This window comes from Lactuca serriola, chromosome 8, assembly GCF_051521515.1.
Source record: "Lactuca serriola cultivar US96UC23 chromosome 8, Lser_US96UC23_V15, whole genome shotgun sequence".
In the NCBI taxonomy this organism is placed as follows: domain Eukaryota; kingdom Viridiplantae; phylum Streptophyta; class Magnoliopsida; order Asterales; family Asteraceae; genus Lactuca; species Lactuca serriola.
In genome coordinates, this window is record NC_136415.1 from 48,891,821 (window position 1) to 48,914,771 (window position 22,951).

A 22,951-nucleotide genomic window follows, 5' to 3' on the forward strand; every position below is an offset into this window, starting at 1 on the left:
TTCAAACTCTACAACTTTGCGAATTGAAACTTTTGTTTTCTATAATTTACATTCCTAACTCGCAACACTTAGCGTAATAATTGTGCTCCCACTAGCATAATAATTACATTCTTATTATCATAACACTTATGCTCCCACTAGCTTTGACATGTACCTAGAAATAAGCTGGACTTATAGAAATCAATACTTGTTGACTTTTTTACCAAAGTTCAGATTTCTGATACAAGATGCTTCGATAAGACTTTATCTAGGCTTCTCAAACTCATACACCTTTCCTTAGATAGCTCACACGTATGTCTAAACAATTTTAATACTTACATAAATAAGTCTCAAATGTTTAGACCTTTTTTTGTTTCTCACAATTCAAACTATGAAGAGGGATGTCGTATTCATAATCGAATTTGAGAATGCAATTAAAACAACTGCTATCTATTTAAAATCTACTTAGTGAAAGCGTTTCCTCACCATCATTTTCATGAATTGGAGAGAAACCTTAGTCACTTAGATTTTATGGTGTATGTGTTCTTATCCATGTGAATTTGTCATAACCATGTACTGAACTTGTTTAATCTTTATATCTTGCCATTTGGTAGCACGAGGGTCCTACAATTACTTCCAGGTTGTTGAGCAGCTCACCCTTACAGATCAATGTACTTTCCATTGATCAAGGTGCTTTACCTTATGCATTCAAATGAGAAGTCATAGAACTCACATGCATAGTCAAACTAACTGGAATAGGCATAGAAACAAGAATATGTCAAAACGATAGGTTACAAACCTCAAGTCATGTGCTAGTGATTAACAATATATTTACTATTGATTAGGTCTTGAACCTTTTCAAGATATTTAAGACTCCCACTGACCTCTTGACATATAAGATTCTTTGTCAAGAACATTCCTTGACACCCAAATATTGAAGAGTTAGTGTGAGACCTTATCAAGACAACACTTCATGTAATTGGTCTTAGCTGGTCTTTGTTTTATCCAAAACATCATAACTACCAATTTCAAATGTTCAAGAATAAGAAACATTTCTATTCCACATTTCATAAGGCATTATAAACCTACTTAAGATATGTCACTCAATGTAAAATCTTGGAACGAAGTATGATTCATCTATTTGATTTAACGATTTCAACAATTCCCGATTCCTCTTCTTATCCATACATGTGCACTAAGGTGTCCTTAGAGGATCAATTGTGACATGGTTCCATAAACAATAGGATGATCATAAAACATGACACTAAAGTACTCTCCTTTCCTTTTAGATTGGAGAAACCTTTATCTTTCTGCCTAATTTGATTCTTCTTATGTCCTATTTGTTTATCTCTTATTGCCACTTAATGGGAGGCAAGTCTGAATCTGTATGCTTAAGAGTGTTTGTTTACATATTATTTTAGCATCTTAATCTGAAAAATATCACTTATTCGGTCAGACTTCTCATCACATCTGAAAGAGAAAAAAAAGACACCTTCCCTTTTTGCCCTAACCCAGTTCCTTCCTTGGTTCTCTTTTTACATCCAATGAACACCAGTCTCCACCCCTCCCTCTCTTCTTCCTGCATCTCCGACGTCTCAGAAGCACCAGTTCCCACCGCCCACAGTCGGCCACCGTCGATTGAGTAGGGGAGATAATCAACTCATGCAGACCATCGTCTCCACCTTCTATTCTTGGTAATCATTTTCAGAAATTGGTGTTCTTTTTTCGATTTTCTTTTTGAAATAGCCACCCTCTAGCCTCCATCTACTCTAATCGGAATTGCGGGTCAAAAATAGGACAAGAACATGGATACTCTTCTTCTCCTTCTTGCCCCTGTACTGCATTTTTAATCAAAGAGACGGATCAACAAGGATTTATGTGATGGAGATGATGGATGTAATTAATGATGGCAATTTTTGTATATCGGGGGTTTAGTAGAGGAAATCAACCAAAATCCATACTTTCTTTGCTTTAATTTGATGGCAGCTGGATGAATAAGGTTGGGGAATAGAACTTGTGTTATAACATCAACATCTTTTAATAGGTATTTGTGGTAGTTTACAAGTTCCATTAATTGCATATTGATATCAACAATCTTGGAGCAAATGGATATTGACAATCAAATTGGTAAACCCATGATCAATGGGTCAACATTGGATTCCAAGATCATACTTTGGAGCTGACTTTGATCTTTTTTCTTCTTTTTGTTACTTATATTATTGTCAAATCATGAATTTTTTTAAACTTTTGGAAGTTACTTGATAGAATTAAATAACAAGATGAAACTAATAGGAATGGTTTGATTTGGATTTGTGTTTACTTTTGAATTTAACAAAAAATTATACATAAGGGTAAAATGGGCATTTTTACAATTCAGAGGTTCCAACCAAACAACATGTTAAAATTCAGATCTTAAAAATTCAGACCCTCTTAGAAATTCAGACCTCTTAAAAATTCAGATCCTGCTAAACACACGCTTATTCGTTCTGTTATAATTTGAATCTTTTCAAAGTATCAGAATTATACTTAATCTTGTAAGCATAATCATATTTACTGAGCTTTTAGTAAATCATGACAAATAAACTCTATCGTCGTTTGTGGTGGATCTGACCAATTCACATCAATGTGTACTAGATCCTTCTATCTTTCACTTGACATGCATACTTATGTAAACAAGGAATTAGTCCCAATTTTCCTGAGTACCAAGATTTTCATACATCACATGATTCAAATCATATGATTCCACATTACTGTCCAATTGAAACTTGGGCGATGAGAATCTTTCATTACTTATAAAATTACGACACTACCACAATTGATATAGCTAAGAATCAAACCATTATCAACATTACTATTAATAGAAACATATAAACAACAATTTTCACAAATGCCATTGCAAGGAAACTTATAATAAGATAAAATCAAAATCTCTTTATTTATTAAAAGGTGCGGAAAAAATCGTCCTTACAATGCAATTACAAATGAAAACTATGTTGCTATCTATTCCTAAGTAATCTATCATAACTCTTAAGTAACAGCTCAAAAATCTGATCGTCGAACCATGTGATCGAAATCCATCTCTTCGCGATCAGACTCAGCTTACTCTTCCTTTAAGCTTTCTTTCTTTTCTTTGATCATACAAAACATCAAAATGCAATCTTATCACATCATGTATTAATAATATTATAAATAGGAACTTAATAGAGTTAGATAATAGATTTACCTGAAGTAGAGTCATACATTTTGACTTTACCATCCTTGCGATCCTTCAGGTAGATATGGCAGCTTCGCAACCAATGCCCCTTCTCTTGGCAATAGAAACAAACACACTCTCTTGGAATAGTACACGGGACAATCTCAGACTTAGTGCTTGTGCGTTGAAAACATACGAATGGACCAAACCTCATCTGGGAGACAAAAAGTGACATGATGAGTCGCTATCCACATCTGTTTGCTGATGCATGATTATGGGACGGAATCATTTTAAGGGTGAGAGAATTGTAACGCCCGTGTTTCTGGGCTACGCATTAGTATAATGATTTAATAGTGAAGGTCAACCATTGTAACTCATTTTGAAGTAATAAAGAAGAATTATTTGAATATTATGTGAATTATGTGATTTTGTGTGCTTATATACTTATTTATAAAGATATAATAAAAATAAGCATCAAAAATAAAATATTAGATAAACCTGATATATATATATATATATATATATATATATATATATAAAGAAAGATGTAGTGGTCGTGACAAGGATTCTGGAGATATAAAGAACGCCGAAATCCGAGTTATAACGAAAAAGTTATGGCCTATCGAAGTTTCGCGACAAAATCGGCACGACACTATGTGACGTAAAAAGTGAGTTTACGATAAAGTACTTTTTAGCCTTAGCGATCTAAATAAAAGTCATAGCATATGTTAAACCGAGAGCGTGCATAAAAAGAACGCCCAAATCTGACTTCGTATAAGGAAGTTATGATTTTTCCAAGTTTCGGCTTAGCAGTATACAACCCCAATTTCAAATATTAGACCGACCGATTTTTCGCTGGCACAACCTAAACGAAAATCGAAGTTCTTGTTAATAGTAGTTTATCGGTAAAAAGATGGATGAAAATGGACGTCGGATGACGAAGTTATGATTTTTAGCGGATTTTTCCTTTCTCGCATGTTAAAAATATAATTTTAAAAATAAATTCAAAATTAGCTGACGAAATCTAAACGAAAGTTGTAGAGTACAGTCCCACCTACATGTGGATATAAATAACGTCGAAAACAGAGCTCGTATGCAACGTTACGAATTTTAGAAGTCGAAGGTGTAAAATGCGAGGTTGGTGCAAGGACTACTCCTCGCTTATAGTCAGACGCCTTGCGTACCAAAGTACGCCCCGCATACAAAGCCCATACGCCCGAAGATCTCGCATTGCTCGGTCCGGAAGAAGCCACGATGCACCATGCAAAGTTTGACACGTCGACGTATGAACGCGCTGCATACCCTCGTACGTGCAGCGTTCCAAGGAATGCCCAGCGTACCACCGAAGGTACGCGCAACATAGTCAGTAGCCTCCAACTATAAATAAGATGCGAGGTAGCCCTTCTTTCTCACACTATTTCACACTTCTTTCTCTCTCTAGCCTCCCTAAACCCCAAAAGCCTAGGAAACTTCCCTAGCACTAGAAAAAAGCCCCGGAGCCCCCAGAGGCTTTGAGAAAAAAAAGTTTTTTGGTTTGAAACTCTACCCGCGCATAACCCGATTTTCAAACAAACCTTCAGGTTTCGTCAAAGGAAATCAATTTTTTAAAAAGCGAAGCGCTGTTCAAGTTGGAATCACCACCTTATCAAGTGAGTGTATAGTTACTTTCATCATACACATAGATATGAAGTATTTTATATAAATTACGTGCTTTGTGCGCATATTATCTGTTTATCTTGACGTCTATGTTGGGTGAAAGTTTTAAATTTTGTTATTCAGATCTAAATTGTATATGTATTTTATATCTTGATATCTATGTTGGGTGAAAGATTTAAACTATGTTTTTTTGTCAGATCTAAACTTTTTTCTTCAGATATAAACTGTATATGTATTTTTTTTTCAGATCTAAACCTTTTCTCCATATCTGAAATGTATATGTATTTTATATTTACAAATATGTTGGGTAAAACATGGTTATATGAAATAATTGGTGTGTGATGAAATAAAATGATGAGAGACCTTGACGCTGATGATGATCCAATCATCTAGCAGAGTATAGATGATGACCACAGACTTTTCTAGACAGTCCAGTGGAACGCTGGTAGGCTCGCAGCCAGTAGGTGTTTGTGAACGATGTGTTCACCGGTGTACTCCATCCCCCTCATGGCTGCCTTAAGGACATTTATTGCTGAGGAACCCCCTTAGTAGTAGTGTCCAACCCGATGATAATCCTTTGGCTAGGTCCCCTATAATAGATGTTCTAGGGACGTAAAGTGAGAATAAGGAGAATAGGTAATCGGGTTGTTTGGTTTGATGAAATTAATAAATTTATTTATTGTGGGTTGAAAAACCTATGTGCTCATCAGGCTCCCAAGTCTGACCCACTCAGTTTCTTGTATTATAGGTAGTGACACAAGAGCATAGTTGGATTACTGGATGAGGGATTATGGATTATAGGCCAATAGATATAAATAAATATAGTAAAGTCTATGTTGTACTGTTTATGCTTTTGATCTGTATTAACAATGACATCCCGAGGTTTTAATATAATGAAATACATTTCTTCGGAAATGCTTTGATAATTCTTTATCATATTTTCTTATGGGAACAAATTCCGCAACACTTTTCAATAAAAGGTTACTATGATTTTCAAAACAAAGCATAAACAAATTGGTCTTTTCTGGCCGTGAAAATGGGGATGTCACACATGTCAATCGAAAGGGAAGAAGCTAACGACCTAACTGAGTTCATGAGTCCACAATAGAGCAACATGGAAGGAGTAACCTATGAAGGAGTAAGTCAAACAAATGGAACTGAGGATGCCATAGAAGGTGAAATCCAAAAGATGATGAAGATGGCAATGTCCTAGATGTGAAAGAAAAACCAATGTTTAATAAAGACATACCTTGGAAGAAGCGGTTGCCAATTCTAGGTATGAGGTTCACCAACCCTAAACAATCGAAATTCATGCTTTGTATTTATGTTGTAGCCAATGGGTATCAAATGTACTATGAAAAACTGACAGTAAAAGGTTATTAGTTAAGTGTTGTGATGGTGAATGCACATTTGGGCTCGGGCGTCATGAATGAGTGAGGAGCACTCATTCCAAATCAAGTCCCTTATCAATGAGCATAATTGTGCCAAGAACATTAAGTTAGGGTCAGTTGTTAATTATAGATGTATTGGTATTCATTTAACCAGGGAAGTTCTTGAGAATCAAAAATTCAATATTAGGATGCTAAAAGAGGAAGTAAAGACTAAATTTGGCATAGAGGTTAGTATGGGACAATGTAAGAGAGCTAAGAAACATGCAGTGTCTTTTTTTGAAGGTACCATAGTGGAATATTATGCAAAGTTGTGGTCCTATTGTGAGGAGATAAGAAGGTTTAATCCAGGGTCAATTGTCAAGTTATTTGTGAACACTATGCCGATGGGAAAACTTACATTAGCAAGATGTATATATGTTTTATGCACTAAAACGGGGTTGGAGAAGTGGATGTAGAGGGATTATAAACTTGGATGGGTGTTTTTTTAAAAGGAATGTGTACTGGTTAGTGTTGAAAATAAAGACAATTGGAAATGGTTTCTGTAAAAATCTGCAAAAAAGATCTGCATCTTGAAGGTGAGTATGGCAAGACATTAATATCAAATTAACATAAGTTATGTTTGTGTTCATTATGCCATGTTTTATGTGTTTCATATATGATCTATTTCTAAATGTCCTTATGATGTAAATGCAGGGGATAATTGAAGTTGTGAATGATCTATTCCGAGAGGTAGAACATAGGCAATATGTCAGGCATGTTTTGTCCAACTTCAAGAAGAAATATCTTGGTGCTCAATAAGAGACATTGTTTCGAACATTGTTTCGGAAGGCTTGTAAGGCATCAATTGAACCTCTTTTCAATTCTGCAATGAAAGAGATTCAAATGATTAGCCCTACTGCATATGTGCATCTTATGGGAAGTGATCCAAAGTCATGGTCCAGAGCATTTTTTCAAATAGGAAAGGGGTGTGATGTTGAAAATGGGTTGTCTGAAAGCTTTAACAATGTTTATATTGGATGCTAGGAAGAAGCCAACTATTACTATGCTAGAGGATATTAGATTATATGTGATGCAGAGAATGTGTATTTTGAAATAAAAAGGTAGTGGATGGGGACATTTTGATGTATGTCCAAACATAAGGCTTTCCATAAATGAACTGAAGATCCAACAAAGGTTTATTCTTCTTTGTCATTATTTTTCAACCATAGTAGCTCATTGTAACTATGTTTATTTGTAGGTACTGGCAAGTGATTTCTAGTGGACTGAATACATTTGAAACAAGAAACATAGGAGAGTCATATGTTGTTGATTTGGAAAAGAAAACATGTACTTGTAGGATATGGCAACTGAATAAGTATGGTTGTGTCCATTCAGTGGCAGCCATTTCTTATGTAAACAAAAATGTGGAGGCCTTTGTTGATCCTTAATATCATGCTTGCACATACATGAACACTTACAAATACTCAATAGGAAGTATAAATGGGAGTGCAATGTGGCCCACAACAGACTACATAGCACCATTACCACCACTAAAAAGGAAGATGTCAAGGAGACCTACTTTTAAGAGGAGGAGGTGTAGTACAGAGGTTAGTGGATCTCACTGAGTATCAAAGTCAGGCAAAAGGATTGTATGTGGTCTTCGTAAACAGGCAGGGCGCAACAAGTCAACTTGTACTGCAGTGGCAAGGCCCCCAAAATTTCAGGTTAAAAAGAAAAAGGCTGAAAATGGAGGTGGAAGTGGTTTGAATAAGGGAAAGGGTAACAAAGTGGTGCATATTGATCTATTAAGGTATCGCTTTTCTTATATACCGGGCCATCGAAGACGTGGTAATCCTTGGGGACCAAGGGTTGTACAGTGGACCACACTCATCTGCCACGTAAGCAGTGAGTTGGGATCCACATAACCATTTATTGATGATTTGGCGAGGACACCATTTATCAAGGGTGTAAGGACTTTTTAAAATGGTCAACTTTGAGTTTATTTTGTTAATGTGCAAAAAAAAAATCGATGAGCTTTTAAAACAAACACAAAACATTTGATGGGCTAATATAACATTTTTCCAATTACATAAGCTTTCATTTATAAGAAAAGCTTCTTATGTTATTATATTGTAATTTAAGGGATCGTAGAAAAAAAAGTAGGATAAGGAATTGAACCTAGGTTAGACTATTCACTAAATATCAAATGTCATAATTAACTCATCTACAACTTGTATTTAAAAATATAAATTTCAGTTATATATATATATATATATATATATATATATATATATATATATATATATATATATATATATATATATATATATATATATATATATATAATATATATATAATATATATATATATATATATATGTGTGTGTGTGGGGGGGGGGGGGGGGGGTGGGGGGGGAGGGGGGTTTAAAATTTAGGGCACCAAACCATTCCCCCCCCCCCCTCCCTCCCAATTAGGTTGGACCTAACCACAAGAAGCACAATCTCTTGATTTGTTGAACACTCCACAAACAAGTGTTCTTCGTCATCGTCTTTCACGCTACAGATATGACATGTGATTGATGTGCATCGTCATCGGTTGAAGTCGTCATGCGCCAAAAAAAATTGTCAACCACCACCAAACATATGATCATTGATGCGCCTCGTTATTAGTTGAAGTCGTCATGCAACCAAATAATCTTGTCAATCACCCCTAACCTAAGAGACAACACCATGTAACATCCGGAATTCTCAAGGCCCTAACTCTATCGATCATGGTCTTGATTTAAAAGTCTCGTTAATAATAGTTAAATCATAATAAATTTTAAAAAAATGATCACTCCAAACAAAAAACTTCGCGTATATAATTGCATACACTTTCAAAATACTTGTTCTTTCTTTGTACAAACGCGATAGGAGATACAAAAAGCTAAACAATAAAATTTCTCACCCACTAGATTTATAACAATTGCCAATGTTTTTCTTTATGTTTTCATTGTGTTTTCGTTATGTGCTGCTAGCACAGAAAAACATCGCCACTACAGTCTCCTATCACCCACCCAACATTTGAAAACGTCAACTTAATCTATAGAAATTTAACACATATGATACTTTAATTAATTATAAAAACAAAACTAAACCCGTAAAAAAAATACAGAATTGGTAGAAAAGTTACCTAACTCTTTTTAAGTAATGTAGGAGTGCCTAAAATAAACCCCGATTGAGGTAGCGTTTGGACAATTACGTGTACCAAATAGGATGCACTATTTATGTAGTTTAAACACTCATAACGTTCAATGTACGCTTGACGTTATCCATCCATCTGAACTCCTTGATACTTGATATTCAATGGTGTAATATCCCTCTTGGTTAACGTCATTCATTAACTACAACAAGGCCCATTAAAGCTTTGTGTTGAACCAATCACCACTAACGGAATTCACACCACAATTCAATATCGTCTCCGCAAACGCATGGTGGAATGCAAGAGCCTTATACTACAAGTAACATCCCCCGAGCAGGACTTTGAAAAAAATGTTATTTTTATGGCGTACTTTTGAGATGGTGATTAGTAGTTGCTTTATACGGATAATGCACTCCATGGTCGAATGGTAGCCAACATATTGGTAGCGTCCAGTGACAAATGTGTTTGGTTGGTGAATTTTATTGATAGTGGTTTGATAAAACTTACTTGTTGATGATTATAGACGAGGGTATTAAGAAGATGTTTAAGGTTTTCGGCGATGGTGGAATCTATGAAACTCTAGTAATTACAGTTCATGTTCACAATATTTGTGAAAAAATCGGAAGGGGTGAAACAAGTAACCAAAGAAACGAATAAGTGGAGACGGAATAGATGACTTTTTACGGAAGGCATTTAGGGGCGGTGACGGATCCAACTGGAAAGTTAACTGTGGTCCAATATGATTAATATAATAAAAAAGTTTTAAAAAATTAAATATTACAAAATAGAATAACATTAAAAACATAGAATATAAAAAATATGTTAGGCAATGAATAAAAATATGTTGTTGTTTAAGGTTAAAAATAAAATTACGTGTTGTTTTCGACTATGGTTACATTTTATTTTAAAAACTAGAAATATATAAATAAAATTACATTTTATAATATGAACTTAATGACATTATAATTAATTTATAATACATGCAAATATATTATTAAATGTATTATAAAACAAATAATTATCAAATATTATAACAAAAATAATATGATGGCCTTTTGATGAATAATTATTTTAGAAAATTACATTTATATAGTAACATATAATATTAAAGCCATTTGTAAAATAAAAATAAACATAACTATTACTATAAAGGGGATAATATAAATTAAATAGACAACTTTAATTTCGTTATTTCAAGTTTGTATGATTTCAAATGATAAAAGCAATTTCTTTTATAAACATTCAATAAAGTTATTAATGATTTGTTATAAATATGATTTATTTATCAATAGGCTTAGGCTTATGTGTAATCAAATGAGATATTTTGGAATAAAAATATTCATTGAAGAGTGGTTATGGTAGTCTTCAAAGTTGAAATTCAAGTTATCATTCATAACTTTTGATTACAAACTAATTTTTGATAGTCTTCAAAGTTGAAATTCAAGTTATCATTCATAACTTTTGATAGGGGCTCTTCAATTAATCTTTTGATTCCAAACTAACTCATTTGATTACATAAAAGTCTAAGCCTAATGCATACTTTGATTCCAAAATAACTTATTTAATTACACATAAGTCTAAGCCTACGGATAAATCATATTTATAACAAATCATTAATAACATATTCAATGTTTAGAAAATAAAAATGGATTTTATAATTTAAAATAATACAAATTTGAATTAAAAAAGTTAAAATGGTCATTCTAGTTTATATTATCCCGTACATAGTAATAGTTATGTTTATTTTTATTTTACGAATAGTTTTATTATTATATGTTACTATATAAAATAAAAGTAATTGCCTAAACTAATTACTCATCAAAAGACCATCTAATTATTTTAGTTATAATATTTAATTATTCTTCGTTTATAATATATTTAATAATATATTTATATGTATTATAAGATAATTATAATGTCATTCAGTTAATATATTAACTGCAATTTCATTTATATTCTTTTAGCTTTTAAAATAAAAATAAAATATAATATGATTGTAATCGAAAACAAAAACGCAATTTTATTATTAACTTTAAAAGACGGTTGCCAAACCCATTTTTTATACTATACTAGACTATGACCCACGTTAAACGCGGGAAACATAAATTAAATACATATTACATTAATAGGTGATATTGTCTTAAGAGTAATTTTAATAAAAATGTTAGTTATATTCATTTTTACAGTTTTTGGACCAAACTTATTAAATAAAATTATTTAATATTTATATTAGAACAATTTGTTTTTTTAATACAATAATTTTTAACATGAATGATCCATGTGATCTTTGTTTTATCACGACAAGATGTGACTTTTTGATTAAAACATGTTGCGTAGTAGCTTTATGAATTAACTTTGTTCGATGTACCAACCCCCATGAAGGCTCATATGATTCTTTTCATATTGGCCCTATAAAATCAAAAACAAAATAAGTTGTTATATGTACCAACAACGTTAAATTTTGCAAAGAAATTCGATAAAGATTACAGTTAAAGAGCATTGTCATAACTATAAACATCAAATTCAAATATTTTAATTTGGTCAAGATGGCATAACCAATTTGATCTAAGGATGGAAAATGTATAAGTGAAACACAATCAAAATTATTTATTTCTTTAGATGATGAAATAAAGTTTCTCTTTAGACATAGAATTCAATCTTTTATATTGTAAATATAAACGTCTTAGTCTTCGCCTCCCTTTAGCATCATTGTAATGAGTTTTATTATTTGAATCTATAAAATTATAGAATATCATTAATATATAAAAATAATAATATTTTAATGGTAAATATTTACTAATAAATTTATGAATAATTTCACAAGGATTTATTAATAATTGTTTCAGAACAGTTACAAAATTAATAAAAGTTTAGAGTTTCATAAAAAATGGTAGTTTTCTAATATTTATATTGAAGTTGTAATGAATAACATTATAACAATGTTGACAAATTTACATTCAAACGAAATAATAGAATAAAATATTATTAAATTTCTAAATTCATCTGAGTTTAAACCAAAAAGACAAATAGATGAATAATTCAGCATTTCATAAAACCCAAAATGTATTCAAATGATCAAAATTCTAACCCAAAAATGAATAGTATGAAACAAAGTCATCAAAAATCAAACCCCAAAACCAAATAGTATGTAAACAAAATATGAGATTAATAATATTCAAATCATTCAACTACTCAAACAAAATCATGAAAATCATATATTATTTTTCTTGCTTTGGAATTAACAATTTTGACTTGACTTCTCTAGAAGTACGATATGTCATTGATGTTGATGGTCATTTGTTTGAGGACATTGTTGTCAAATTATCAACATCATAAACATCTTCCATCATGCATTTTAATTATTCATGTCCATACACTTTTTTAAAGGATGTCCATTTAGTTAGTGGACTTGTTGCAGTGCATTTATCAAGATTCAAAGCGGGTGTGATGTTATCACCAGTAAACGAAACAACATCCTAAATGTAGAAAATAAATTCATATGTCAATCTAGAAGTTAATAATAATTTAAAGTATTTAACATATTAGTTTTAGTTATATTATATTTAAAACCTTCTAATTTAACGTGTCTTGAAATCCGAATTCTGCTAATAAAACGTTAAATAAATCAGATTATGGCGCCTATATTTTTAGTACATAGAAATATGTTAGTTGATCAACCGAAATATTAAAAAAAATGAAATTTAATAAGTGCAGTGTTTGTAGCATTCTTCGTAAAAGAATGTTTCATGTTTGATGTTAATTTTTTTTTTTCCAATTCAATAATGATTGTATTATCAACAGTGAAGTTTGAGATTGCATAACCATCAACTTTGTTCTCCAAATTATAATGTAAAACTTGAATTTTGAACACCAATTTTTTTATCCAAAAGTACATTCAAAGAAGATGGATAAATCTCCATAATACCCTCTTAAAAATTTAAAAAAAAAGGTTATAAAAATCAATAGACAAAAAGTAAAAAATTAGTATTATATAAATGAAGTTAATATCGATAATCTCGTTAAACTTTTGAAGCAACTCTTGTGCGGTTTTTTCTAGAAGTTTCTTTGCATCATGATCAAATATTGTAAGTAACACCACATCGGTAAAGTCTTGTACTCGAATGATGATTTTGAAACTAAAATCATTAATATAAACAAATTCAGTAAAATAAAATTAGAAAATTTAACTGAAGAGTATAATAATATGTATAAAAAAGTTCTTAAAAACCTTAAAACAACATATATGTATTTGTTCATGAAAGTTGAAGTGTAATAATAAAAAACTTATTTATCTTGCTTTTGGTCCGGTCCACGAGTTTTGTCATCATGTATTAAAATGACTTTTATGGCTTTCTCTTAACAAACATAGGTCAACACACACACACACACACACACACACACATATATATATATATATATATATATATATATATGGATATAATTTATTTTTTATAACTAAAAGAATGAAACTAATATGCTTAAAGTAGATTAATAATTTTATTAATGACCTCTCAATAGGAATAAAGTAGAAATAAGAGGTAATAAGAATAGAGTAAATACAAGAGATTGGAGAAGAAGAAGGAGAACACGGTAAACAAAGAACTTGGAAAAAAGAATAAAAGAATAAGACCGCTAAAGAAGAAACACTGTAAATCATAGGATTCAATCTAAAATCGTAAGAAGAACAACTTCAATGTAATCGTATATATAGGTTGTTTTCCAATAAGGAAATCATTATCTTTCAAAAAAATGGGATCCTAAGATATCATCTTGGAGAATTTTGGTTATTCATCTAAAAAAAAATATCATTTTTATTGTGTCAAAATTTCAAATTAATTGACTTTCTTAATTAATAAGTTTTACATTCAAAACCATTATCTCAAATTGATTTCTTTTACGTGGGATATTCCGAGAGATAAATTATGAATAATATTGACTTTAATTTTAACTATTAAATATTTTACAGATTTAATGGGATTAGATTGGCTTTTATAGGTTAATTACTAAAATATTTATATGCTTATTTAATGGGTTTTTCAAAAAAAAAAAAAAAAAAAAAAAAAAAAAAAAAAAAAAAAAAAAAAAAAACTAAAAACTAAAAACTAAACGGGTTTGAATTTTGAAGCCAAAAGCTATAAATAATGGAGTCAAATTAGGAACAATATTAATTAGAGAAACTGATATCTAGTAAATAAATAGAATGATATGTGGTAATTGATAATATAATTGCTGAATTTAAAGATTCTATAATTGAATCTTATTGTGTTTGAATTATATTTAAAGAAGATGATGTAACCAATTTGATCTAATGGTGGAAAACATAGAATTGAAATTCAATTAAGGGTCCTGATTGCTTCATTGGTAAATTAAGAGTTCTCTTTTAATAATTTTTAAAGATAACTGAATTATTTATATGCTTATTTAATGAATTTTTTCAAAAAGAAAAAATAAAAACTAAACGGGTTTAGATTTTGAAGTCAAAAGCTATAAATAAGGAAGTTAAATTAGGAACAACGTTAATTAGAGAAACTGATATCTAGTATATAAATAAAACGATATGTTGTAATTGATAATATAATTGTTGAATTTAAAGATTCTATAATTATTCAAGATTCTATAATTGAATCTTATTGTGTTTGAATTCTATTTAAAGAAGATGATGTAAGCAATTTGATCTAATGGTGAAAACGTATGATTGAAATGCAATCAACGATCCTGATTACTTCATTGGTGAATTAAGGGTTCTCTTTTAATAATATTTGGAGATGCTTTTAATGTTATTCTATTTTGTAATATTTATTTTTTTTAACTTTTTTTATTATATTCAGCATATTAGACCATAGTTAACTTTCCAGCCCGATCCGTTACCGCCCTTAAATGTCTTCAATAAAAAATAATTATCTATTATGTCTCTACTTATTCGTTTTTCTTGGTTAATAGTTTTGCTCGTTTCGATTTTTTCACAAATATTTTGAACATGAACTGTGAATACTAGAGTTTCACATACAAATGTGCTTTGGGCCGGAACCGACTGGAATCGGACCGGACCGAATAACCCAAATTGGATGAAAAGGCGGAACCAAAATCCGGACTAAAATAACATTTACACTATACTTTTGAACTGAAATAACCCAAATAACCCAAATAAAGAAATATTATATCTAGTTCAAGAATATATATATATATATATATATATATATATATATATATATATATATATATATATATATATATATATATATTAACTATTGATATATCATATTCCAAAAATCCATCAATTTTCGGGTCGGTCCTTTAAGCCCAATTAAACCGTTATTTGGGTAACCCGGACAGAATAATCCGAAAACCGAATAAGCATAAAATACATACCCGATAACCAACCGTGTAACTTAGTTGGTCATAATTCAGTTCGGGTTTCGTTTTCGGTCCAAACATTCATCCATAGTTTCACAGATTCCATTATCGTTGAAAACCATAAACATCTTCTTAATACCACTGTAGATAATCATCAACAACTAAGTTCTATCAAACCATTGCCAATTAAATTTACCAACCAAACACATATGTCATTATAATCTACCAATGTGGTGACTACATGTCGATCACGGAGTGCACTATCTGTGTAAAGCAACTACTAATCGCCATCTCAAAAGTATGCCATAAAAATAGCATTTTTACCGTAGTCCTGATCGGGGGATGTTATTTGCGGTATGAGGTTCTCACATCCCACCATGCTCTTGCGGAGACGATCCAAAATTGTACTATTTGTGTAAAGCTTCGCTGAGCCTTGTCGTAGTTAATGAATGGCTATAACCAAGAAGGATATTACATCATTGAATATCAAGGAGTTCAAGTTAATTGATAGTGCCAAGCGGACCTTGAATGTTATGAGTGTTTAAACTACTTAAAGAGAGCGTCTAATTTTGGTACACGTACTTGTCCAAGTGCTACTTCAGTAAGGATTTATTTTAGGCATTGCTACATTACTTAAAAAGAGTCAGGTAACTTTCTACCAATTTTATATTTTTTCAGGGTTTTAGTTTTGTTTTTATAATTAATTAACGTATCATATGTGTCAACTTTCCATAGATTAAGTTGATTTTTTTATATGTCAGTACCAGTGATAAGAGACGGTAGTGGTGATGTTGTTTGTGCATCAACAACACAAAACAAAAAGATACCAAAACACACAAGAAAACATTGGAAATTGCATAAGTGTGGTGAGAGGGGCAATACTATTGTTTAGCTTCTTGTATCTCCTATCGTGTTTCTACACAGAAAGAACAAGTATTTGTACAAGTGTATGGAATTATATACGGTAAGTTTTTTGTTTGAAGTGTTCAAATTTTTTAAATTTATTATGTTTTAACTATTATTAATGAGACTTTTAAATCAGGACCATGATCGCCACAGTTAGGCCTTGAGAATTTCGGCTGTTACACGGTGTTGTCCCTTAGGTTGGCGGTGGTTGACAAGATTATATTAGTGTATGATGACTTCAATAGATGGCGTGCATCATTTACATGCTTCTTGGTGGTTGACAAGATTTCTTGGTACAACATGACTTCAACAGATGACGACACACATAAATCACATGCCAACTCATAGAGCGGCAAAAATCGACCCAACCCGCCAACTCAACCCGAACCCAACCCAAAATTAGCAGGTTGGGTTGAGATTTTCAACTCATTTAAGTTAAATGGGTCAACCTGTCTAACCCATTTAATTAAATATGTTAGGTTGGGTAAAAATTATCAACCCTTGTTAAACCCATCAGGCCTTTTAACTTTAATATATGTTTAATTTAATATTTATTTGAATATTATCATGTATTAATCGAAGTATTAATTTATAAATTAAAATGTTGTTTTATTATTTGTGTTTTTAAAAAATGTAATCTTAATTCTCATCTTTTTCTTATCTCCAAAAATACTAGTCACTCTCCAAAACCCTTTTGAAATTAAATATTTTTTTATGTTATTTGATCAGTTTAATCAAATTTGTAAATTATGATTGTGCTTTTCTTATACTTTGAAAATTTATTTATGTTTGAAATTGATTTATATAGTATAATCTTTAGTTAATATATTTAATTTTTTGGTTTTAAATAAGTAACCTAAGTTTAATTATTTATTTAATAGGTTGGATCAATAACTATATAAATGGGTCAACTCAGCCGCAACCCATTTTTCTATAAGGATGGATTGGGTTGGAAATATCAATCCATTTAAATAAACATATTAGGTTAGGTTGATATTTTCAACCTAATTAATAAATGGGTTGAACCCGAACCCAACCCAGGTCGACCCAGTGCCACCTCTATAGCGTGAAAGACGAGGATGAAGAAAACTTGTTTGTGAAGTGTTCAACTGCCGGCGAGGTTTCTACTTATTGTGGTTAGGTCCGACCCAAAACCATGGGTCGGGGGAGTTGACAACGACGCAGGGCCTCGTAATGGTTTGGGCCCCCAAATTTTAACTAGATATTACATAAATAATTGAAATTTATATTTTTAAATACAATTTGTTATAGATGACTTGGTTACTATGTAATTATCGAGTTCAAAATTTCAAAAGCGGTTATAAGCTGGTATTTGAGATCGTGGTTATAGTGGTGGTATAGCATTTTTTAATATTATGTATAATTTATTATTTTATATTATATATTTGTATAGAATTTATATGTTAGAATATTAATATTATATATTACACAAATATATATGATATATGGACAAATTAAGAATTTAAACTCATAACTTCATAAATTCACTAATTTATGTTCCTAAAGGCTAAATCACATATTCATAGCAAGGATTGATTGTTTCTATGCTTTATAAATTCAAAAATTGTATTGATTGCTTCATAAATTCACAAACCGACGAGTTCATAAGTGTGATGCATTGAAAGATAAACATTGAACATTAAATGATTACAGGAAACATGACATTTCACATTTAACATATTCACAGTAAGTGATTGAAACATTTGACAGTCATGAGTTTGTAAGCGTGAACTGTGAAGCATTGTATGTTGCAGTGTGTGTGTGTGTGTATAGAAAGGAAATGAATAAAGGAAACCACACATACCTGTTACTATGGAGTAGCCAAATGGCCGAAATATGAAAGAAAGAGCAAAACCGGATGTAGCGCCTCTATAGTGGTGATGCGTATCGTTGTAAATAGCACTCAATAGCGCCTTTAATAGCGTCATCTCTATTTGTAAATGCTATTTTGAAAGAGCGGTTATGTACCTCCAATAAACGATATAGCGTCGTTATTGTTGGATTAGTGTCTAAGTCCATAACTATTTTGGTATGTACTTGACCCGATGGTGCATGGTCCTTTTGGGTTGCCTTCACCAAAGCAACTTGATTGGAGAAATAAATAAAGAGAGAGGTTATTATGATTTAGTAATATGTTATAAGAATAATATATTGAAGGAGAAATCATATTTGTTTAATTAATATTGGTCAATAATTAATTAAGAATTAATTTTGTGATCAAGTGTAATTAATTAAACTAGAGGGGCTGAATTGTAATTATGTGATAGTTACAAAATAGGGCAATGGTTATCCTTGTTAAAGGATGGACGAATTCAAGGATAAGGATATCCTTAAAATCGTCCAAGGTCCAAAAGATCCAAGCATTAGGGTTTGTATGAGCACATAGGATGTCTTATGATCAAAAACCCATCAGTGGTATCAGAGCCTGGTTTGGTTTCAATTGTATTGATGCATTGTATAACTGGAAAATTCGTTTTTTGGGTTTCTGGAGGCTGGACTCGCCAAGTCCATGGCTGAACTCGTCGAGTCCATGCAGACTCGCCGAGTCCAAGCCTGACTCGTTGAGTCAGCTCGTCAGATGGAGGGTACTTCGGGATTTCTTGCTGTTTTTTGCTTATGGATAGTTACCTTATCATATTAGATCAATATAAATCCGATTTTTTGATATATATATGACTATATTTTTGATCTAATTGAAGATATTTATCAATTAATAAGATAATTGTTTCCTTATGTGATAATTGATTAATTATTTTGACTAAATTGATAAATTGTTTTGCAAGAAATCATTAAATAAATCAAATATGGATAATTATGTAATTAAATGTTAATTTAGATTATTTGTTATTTGATCCTTGTTGTTATGAAATGTTTCATATTTTGCCCTTAAGGTTTTATAGTTTAAATTTGAACCCAATAGTTTTGTTGTTTTGAAATTTAAATAGTTAAAACCCTAATGTTTTGAAAAAGGTTTCAAAACTTGCCCTCAAGTTTTGGAATGTAAATTTTGATTAAATGGTTTAATTTTGATGTATATTTAAATTCTAAACCCTAATGTGTTGAAATGTTTCAAAACTTGCCCTCGAGTTTTGGAATTTAAAAGTTGATTAAAAGTTTAATTAGGAATGTTAAATTCTAAAACTCTAGTATTGTTTTGAAAAAGTTCAAATCACACCATTATGGTTTTATTAATTAATTAAGGTGTATAATTAAAAGAGGTTTAATAAATCCATAAAAAGTTTAGGTTTACAATTTAATTGAATTAAAAGTATAATTATTAAATTAGACCACCTAGTATTTTGAAAGTGTAAAATACACCCTATACTATATATAACATTAAAAGACTAACATTATATATATGTATGAGTAAAAGCCAGTCTTACCGTTAGTAGGCCTCATTCACGAAGCTGGTCTATAAGGGGTGTTTAAGGAAATTGCCTATAAAATGGCGATTGAATGGGTATCCACTCTTACCCACCGCACTCTTGACTAGTGGAGGGTCGTTAGCCGAACGGGTAGGATGGGACAAAACCTTCCATTATAAGTATAATGAATTATTAAAGTAACTAAATGTTTTCATAAAATTCCCAATCTTAGTTACTTAGGCAAAAGTGAATTGATGCAATTCCATGAAATTACACTTTGTGCCCTTGCGAAGACGTTAGTGGAGTGTGTGTGGTTTACCGGCACACTAAATGGTTCTAAGAAAAGGTAGCAAAGGGTGACTCAATGTTTGTCATAGTTCGGTGGAGCGTGTGTGGATTACCGGCACATCAAATAGGTGATTGTAACATGTGATGGCACCATGTAAGTTTGCATGGTTATTCACACCCGCTTTGTGATCCTCGACATCCCAGTCACAAACAAGAGGGGCATATCGAGATTTAAACATGCCATTGAAAGTTCAATGAATCTCAAAGGATCTAGGAGTTTTCATAGATTTAAAACTTAAATTCTTTTTCGTTTTTCGTGGTGGAAATTAGTGAATCGTCATTCACTTACCTTCAAATATTTTGCAATTAGGGTTACGACATCCCTCTCCCGAGTTGTAGAATATTGTGTTAGGTCCTAGCCTTAGTATCTCGTTTGGGTGATTTACTAAGGACTCAATCAATCAACTAACTTGAATTTGTTTTCTCCTGTTTTGTAGATGTCAAAGTTCGACAACTATGGTCTTCCAAAATCTCGTGGAACAAGCATTCCACATGAAAATGATATTCCACGATTCGATCGAGGAACAAGAGATCATGCTTCACTTCCTCCTCCTCCTCCAATTGTTCTCCCTAACCCACAAGTTCAAAGACTTGAAAAGTTCAAGATCACTCAAGCCCTTTTGGCAAGTAAACATAATGAAGGCAAGTCGGTGTGTGCACACGTCCTAGGGATGAAGTCACACATTGATAGGTTAAGAATGTTGGGATCCGTTGTCTGTGAGGAAATGACTATTGATCGGGTTCTTCAGTCACTTCCTAACTCATATAGTGAGTTCGTAAGAGAGTACTATATGATGAACTACGACGTGAACCTTATAGATCTCACCTATATGCTTGTTGCTGCTGAATCAGCAATGGTTTGGCGCAATAGAAAAGCAAAGTTGGTTGGTGAATCTGCCTTCAAGACCTCTATGGATAAAGAGAATGGCGACGAAAGACATGCTATGATCTAAAAGTTTGATCATAAGAGAAAGGCAATGTCTGAAGTAGTTCCATGTCACGTTCCAAAAGAGTCAATTTGCTTTTATTGCCAAGAGAAAGGGCATTGGAGACGAAGCTGCCCCATTTACCTAAGAGATCTAAGAGATGGGAGAGTCGAAACGTATGGCTCTAATATAGGTAAAATCCATTAACTAACTCTTTTAAGCTTCTATTCTAGATTCTTAATACATAATGTGATAAGATTGCAATTGATGTTTTGTAGGATCGAAGAAAAGAAAGGAAGCTTAAGGGAAGAAGTGAGCAGAATTTAACCGTGAAGGAATGGATTTCGATCGCATTTATTGAAGATTAGATTCTTGAGCTACTACTTAGAGTTAGAATTAGATTGCTAATAAAATTGTATTAACATAGTTTTTCAATAAATTGCATTGTAAGGACAAATTTTTTCCGCAATAAAATAAATTTTGATTTTATATTATTTATTCATCCTTGCAATGGCGTATATGAAAAATTGATGTTTGAATGTTTCTATTATTAAAAATAATGGATTTGGTTCTTATTATGTTATTTATGGAAAGTCGAGAATTTACCAAATAGGGAGAGTTTCTCATCGCCCAAGTTTCAATTGGACAGAAATTTGGAATCATGCAACTTGGTTGCACGATGAATGAGAAATTTCATATTTGGAAATTAGACTAATTCGTTGACAAAGTGTCAAGTGAAGGACTAGGAGATCGAGTACACAAAGTTGCGTGTTGATCAAGTTCACCACAAGAGTAACGAGGTATTCGTCATGATTTTCTAAAGGTTTAGTAAATATGATTATACTTACAAGATTAAGTATAATTCTGAATTGATTAAAGGGTTTAGATCAATAGCAGAACGAATAAGAAGAATCAAGTAGGCAGAGAGATAAAAGTTTCTCCATTCTAAGAAGATGGGAGAGTACCGTTTATGCTTTATGATAGGTCTTAATGATTAAGAACCATATCTCAATTGATCCTCTAAGTGAGTCTTAGTATAATTGTATGTCTAAGAAGAGGAATCAAGAATTGAAGAAATGGTTAAATCAATAAGTCAATCATACTTCGTTCCAATAACAAGTCTTAAAGTTAAGATTGTGACATTGAGTGAAAAGTATTAAGAAGGTTTGTAACTTTCATTAAATGTGGAAAGTTGTGATGTCATGGATAAGACAAAGACCAACTAGTACCAATTTATGAAGAGTTTTGATAAAAGCTACACTAACTCTTGAATATTTGTTTGTCAAGAAATGTTTTGACAAGAGAATCGTATATATCAAGGAGTCAGTGGGAGTCTTAATAGTCTTGAAAGGTTTCAAGAACAAATCAAATAAACCTTATCGATCATCACTAGCACACGAGTTGAGGTTTACAACCTATCGTGTTGACATTATTTTGATTCTGTACCAATCCAATCGAGTTAATTATGCATGTGAGTTCTATGAGTTCTCATTTTGAACGCATAAAAGGCAAAGCACCTTAATCAATGAAAGGTACATTGATAGGAAAGGGTGAGCTGCTTAACTACTTGGAAGACATGGTGGGCAGCTGTGCTACCATAATGCATGAAATCGAGATCAAGAAAGTTCGATCCATAAGAGTTTGAATTTGTCA

General features: G+C 31.7%; 1 long non-coding RNA gene across 4 annotated transcripts in view; it reads right to left on the reverse strand.

The window, feature by feature from the left end:
- Positions 1–2,931: 2,931 nt before the first annotated feature.
- Positions 2,932–22,951, reverse strand: part of LOC145069032 (uncharacterized) — a 29,235-nt gene continuing 9,215 nt past the window's right edge. For 2 of the 4 annotated variants that reach the window (XR_013689238.1, XR_013689237.1), the window contains exon 3: positions 16,192–18,743. This is a non-coding gene — a long non-coding RNA (uncharacterized LOC145069032). Of the gene's footprint in view, positions 3,108–3,202; positions 3,387–11,578; positions 11,788–16,191; positions 18,744–22,951 lie in introns of those variants that run through there. The other 2 variants (XR_013689235.1, XR_013689236.1) reach the window with 2 other exon arrangements.